We start from the raw sequence: 6000 nt of genomic DNA, 5'->3' as shown, positions 1-6000 counted from the left end.
GCTTTGAAAAAGGGTACGGCGGTGTTGCTGGAGGGAGAGGTTGAGTGTGTTCATATGGCGGCGCATGGCACCGAGTGTGGATTTCACAATGTGACGGGAACAGCAGTCCGAGAAACGTTTTATGTCCCGGAGATACCTGTAATCCTGGGTGGGTTCGAAACATGAGGGGTGGAATTTCAGTTGAAATCCACGTGGGGTAAGTCGGAGACGGAGACAGTCACTGAGAAAGGAGATATGGCTGTGAAGCCTGATGTCAATAGCAAAGGAAGAGAAAAGCAAGGCAAATTGAAGATGATTCATAAAATACAAAGCATGCCACTTAGAAAGTTCAGTACCGGTCAGAAGGTCATGGAGGTGATAGGGAAAAGTATGTGTTAGGAATTGTTGTAATGACACTAGAGCCAGAATTGTCCCAGATTTTCACTAAGTGCAGTAGTGCAGTAGTGGGCGGGTAAAACGACGTTTTATCCGCCGACTGCAATGGTGGCTTTTTACACCATTTCATCCCAAACCCGCCGCATTAATTAAGCATTCCAGGGAAACACGCTGTTTCCATGGCGGGCGGGCTCTGATTTTCTTACCATGCCAGTGCCAGAATCTTGATGTTTCATCACACTGGTCACTATATTTAAAGTCCAGCCACACACACACCCCTCAGTGCTTCCAGCCCACCACTGCTGCAAAGAAGACATGGCCCTGAAAGACAAAAAGACTGCAGCCCCCAGGTTCAATGACGTGTCCCTCGAGCACCTTTTTGGATGTAGTGGAGGCTCGCCATGATATCCTCTATCCCCACTCTGGCCGCAGGATGGGCAGCAACCTCACTACCCTGGCTTGGGAGCCGGTGGCAGTGGCAGTCAGCGCCAATGCTCTGCAAAAGAGAACAGTGCCGCAAGAGGATGAATGATCCCCCTTGATCCACCAGGGTAAGTCACGCTTCCCATCACTCTTAACTCTTACACTCACAAACCCATTATACATCCATAGGGATCTCACTCACTGCCAGTTCAAGGGACATCGCCATTCACTCTCTCACACACACCTGCATTGCCCTCATCACATCCATAAGACCGCTCACCACCCACACATGTCAGATATACTTATCATCTGGCCTGGCAGGTATCCTGCTTACACTCTTTCCATCTCTATTCATTCAGGACAAGCTGGCACACAACAAGAGGGAGAGGTCGCTTAGTTGTGGAGGAATGCCTGAAATCAAGATCCTCACAGACTTTGAAAATAGAGCCATGCAGCTGGCCGGCGAGGATCTGGACCATTCCTGTGCTCAACCAAGTGAGGGTCCAGCAGTGCAACATCCATCAGGCAACTTTGCTGTGAGTGATACGTCCTGTTTCACTAATTATCTCCCCTTGCTTTCACAGACACCAAACAGCCGACGGAGCCCACAAACCAGGACCTCAAATTAATCTCAGAAGAAAGTCCTGAAGAGGAATCTGAAGGCACCCTCCTTGAAGTCCCATCACAGTGCTCACCCACACCCCCCACCAGCGCACAGACAGACACCTCGGTGGGACCTAGCTTTAGAATAGACACGGGATCACAATCTGATAAGCACATCACACTTTCTGATCTAAAGCAGGTGGCGGCGGGGACTTCCCAGGACCCTGGCACCCGGAGGATTGCTGGAGGCCAGAATGTTGCTGAGTCGGAGTCAGATGACGAGCCTCTGGACTCGGTCATGTCACAGTTGCTGGAGCTGCAAAGGCAAGATCGGGAACATCAGGAAGGGATGTCCACTGCACTCCTCAGATTGCAAGGCATGATGGAGGAGTCCGTCCATCTTCAGTGTGAGGTGATAATGCCAGCCTGCCAATGCACTGATGTCAACACTGGTAGGATGGTGGCCACCATGGAGACCTTGGTCCAGGACTTCGCTCCTACACTGCTGCGTGGGCTGAACTCCATCAGTGACTCCATAGTTGGCCTCCAACAGTGTGTATGCGAGAGGGGTGCCAGGCAACTTGATCTCACTCCAGCTACCCCTTCTCCTCAAGCTGTCAGCCAGGGGCCCTTGGGCACCCAAAAGGAGAAGGATCAGCAGGTGTACCCCCCAGGGCCATCCATCCAGGTGACTCTGGGAGCACCCAGCCCATCCAAATCCCCTCTTCCTGTGACCCCAGCAGCTCCAGCTCCACAGGCCGAGGAGGGTGCCATTGCCACACAGCAAAAGAAGGCCGGGGCCCTCCAAGTCTCGGTCTTCCAGAGGACACCCCCAAGGTCATCAGGTTGCCTCCGCCTCCACTGTGGAGGTCCAGGGTGCACCAAGATGTAGAGGGAGGGTTATGAATATTAAGAAGATATAGTTGCACAGCCTGGGCATGGGTGTTAATCACTTGTACATACTGTTCACTATTGTCAATAAACTCCCCAGAATGTCTCCCCGCCTGTGGCTCATTGTTCTGATGAGCAATGTTTGTGTCACTCAGATGTGAAACCTTTCTGCACTAGATGACGGCAGTTGTCTCAGTCCAGGGCCTCTTCCCTTGTGCTTTGTGCAGATTTCAGACCAAAGTGATGGCTCGGCCTCACACTCACTGGACACATTACTGATGCCTGCCCCTCGATGGTCTCGTCATTGCTGCCAAAATGTCATGGGCAGGCGTCACAGAGTTCCATCATTCTCTCAGCACCTTTAAAGTGGGGCTGGCCCCCATCTCATCAGCATCTGTGACCAGTGACGCTGTGCTCCTGAAAGTGCTCAGGTGCTTTTAAAGTTTCATGTCTGCGTCTCTATGATATGATCCTGAGCACAGAGTGCAAGTGAGCTGTCCTCATCCAGACAGGAGGCAGACATTCTCAGAGGCTGTGTGAAGATCTATGGAGTGTCCTCACTGCATGTCGTCATCATCCTCCTGCAGTTGAACAATTATTAGGGCCTCCACTGCATCTCCATGACAGGATCACTGAGGTTATGTGCGCTACCATAAGCCAGACTGGAGTCAAACATTCATATACGCAAGATGAGGATTTTATGGTGTCCCCTCACTGCATGTTGTCATCATTCTCTACAAATCTAGCACCGCTGAGGGCCACCGGAGCACACCCACCTCCCCACCTCGTCTGGCCAGTGTGAGGGCCTCATCACCATCATCGTCATCTTCAAGGGCCTACTCACCCTCATCCACATCAACGTCCTCCTCATCGGAGGAGACATGCAGCTCCTCCATCTCCTCCTCAGCCAGGTCCTCTCCCTGTTGCAGCGCCAGGTTGTGAAGGGCAAAGCAGGCGACGATGATGCATGACACCCTCTGCGGACTGCATTGCAGGGTTCCACCAGTCTGGTCCAGGCAACAAAACCTCACTTTCAGCATCCCGATGGTTTGCTCCACCAAGTTGCAAGTTGCAGCATGAGCCTCGTTATACAGTCGCTCTGCTACAGTCTGAGGCCGCCGCATGGGTGTCATCAGCCACATCCTCTGCAGGTAACATTGTCCCTGAGCATCTGTCCCTGCAGGCCTCTGGACCCTGGAATATATCAGGGATTTGTGACCGACTGAGAATGTAGGAGTTGTACACACTCCCTGGAAACTGTACTCAGACCTGCAGGATGCGTCTCTGGTGGTCGCACACCAGTTGCACATTCAGCGAATGGAATCCCTTACTGTTGACATCATTGACCACGCGTTGCGATGGAGATCAGAGCATCAAGTGAGTGCAGTCAATCGCACCCTGCACCTGTGGGAAACCTGAGATCTGGGCAAATCCAATCGTTCTTGCATTCTGGTTCACCTGGTCCCAAACAAAATGCACTTAGTTGTGTGACCTCGCAAAGATGGCATCCGTGACCTCATGGATGCATTTGTGGATGGAGGCTTGTGATATCCCACAGAGGTCACCCGTGGAGCCCTGAAAGGAGCCACTGGTGTAGAAATTGAGTGTCACTGTCACTTTCACGGCCATGGGCAGTGGATGCCCTCCATGTCCACTTGGTGCCAAATCCTGCAGTAGCTGGCATTTGTGACCAACCACTTGCCTAGACATGCACAGTCTTCGGCAACACTGGTTCTCGATCATCTGCAGGATTGAAAAGCGGTGTCTATAGAATCTGCGTCAAACTAGGCGCCAACCAGCAATGGCTTGCTGTGGCTCTTTGGCGGTGTGTGCGGGAGCCCCAGCCGTTCCTTCTTTCAGAGGGCGCTGTTCTTCCCTCTGAACAGCCAGGTGCCTCAGTTGCTCTCTTCTCCATTGTCTTCACTCTCTGTAAGCCAAACAGCTAGTTCACCAGGCTCCTTGATCCTGATGTACTCCTTCTGCAGGATGAAAGAGAGAGACACGTGAGTTAGCATGGGTGTACTAAGAACATCTCTTAGTTAAGCCTGAAGGCCCCTTAACGCATCATGGAAAGTGCTGGCCACCACTTGGATGGCCAAAGATTAGTAGATTCAGGCTGCAGGGCTGCCTGAAACCCCACCTTCTTCCTCCCCTCTCCACCTGACTGATTTTTCAGCTTTGCCCACTGGACTGCATGCTATGCTCTCAGCTCAGGTGCAGGCATTCTCCTAAACTGTGCTGAAAGGCTGCACGTTAGCTTAAACCATGGGGGAGGCTGGTCCAAACTGGGATGACGACATTGCAAAGGGCTGTGAGCATCTCCCACCAGTGACTGCTCCATGGTCAGCTTTAGCAAGGAGATTGTACAACTGTTCTGCAGTCCATTAAAATGCTCATTAGTTTGCAGTTTGTTCCTGAGGGGTGATAAGCTTTGGAGCACTTGGTGGCACTTTGGTGCCTCTATGTTACTTGAGTGGGCAGATAAGCTAGAGGCCCGACTCCAATCATATCAATGTGGCTGCGCCTGAACTGTCTCAGCTGCAGAGGAATGGTCACTTTATATACGTTTCCCTAAAGCATGGCTGCTTCGCTCGCCCACCCCCACTCCACCCCGCATGTGCTTGTGCGTTATCTTCAACCGCAGTATATCCTTTGCACCCACCCCCCCAAGTTGCCTCAACCGCAGGTCAGCCTTTGCCCCCCACCCCCAAGGCGCTCAACCTTGAAGTCCAATAGCGCTCCGCAACATTACTGTGCACTCACCTCCGAGTTCCCCTCAAAATGCAGCCTGCCAAGTGCACACTTTTTATATGCCATTGTGAAACACATCAGGGTACAATAACGCTGACGTGGGCAGACTACCCAGTGGGGGTGGATGAGTCCTGCGGACTAGCCTTATAATGATATGTTGATGTATTACAGTGAGGCTCCTGATGTCCGATGGCAGGAAACATGGCCTACTATCGACAGGCTGGAGGAGTGATCGCAAACTGCTTTCACACCATCATGAAACCAATTTTTGGCCTTCTCACCATATTGTCCGCTCATACCACCGAACACGCCCAACACCAGTGGGCATGGACGATTCCATCCTAGGTGTATTCACATATCTAGTGAAGACTGCTGTTAAGGAAAAACAAATTTTATTCACAGGTAAATGACATTGGTAATTTTGATCATATGTGTTTTGGTTGTGATTACAGTAAAAAAACATATGCAACTCAACCTGTTAAGTTTTCAGGTATTGTTGATGTTGATTTTGTAATATTGTATTCTGGGAATTTCTGTACATTTCCTATTTTACATTTTTAACATTTTTTTTAAGGTGGGAAGGAGTATCATATAGTGTAATAGTTGAGTATTTTGTTATACTATCCTCTCTGCTGACCTCTCTGTTGGGGAGGTGTAAATAAAGTTAGTTCAATAATGGCTGCTTGAAGTTGAGCGTGTGTTAGTCTCGCTCCATGCAATACACAACATGGGGTGGGTATGAACGGCTCAGGGCAATCTAAGCTTTTCTTGTAGATTACAGTGAAGCATGCCTGCCCCACCTGGATTCACAAAGATATGTTTTGAACTTGCTTGACAGGTTCTTCACTGGTGCCTTGCAGGGTTTACAGAACAAAGTGATCTTGGTGGATTCTTCACTCAGGCTGTTAAAATTGCATCAATGCCCTAATGACAACATAGGACCCAAATTTACATGTA

This window comes from Carcharodon carcharias, chromosome 2 (genome assembly GCF_017639515.1).
Source record: "Carcharodon carcharias isolate sCarCar2 chromosome 2, sCarCar2.pri, whole genome shotgun sequence".
Classification (NCBI taxonomy): Eukaryota; Metazoa; Chordata; class Chondrichthyes; order Lamniformes; family Lamnidae; genus Carcharodon; species Carcharodon carcharias.
Note: the sequence above shows the minus strand (reverse complement) of the source record.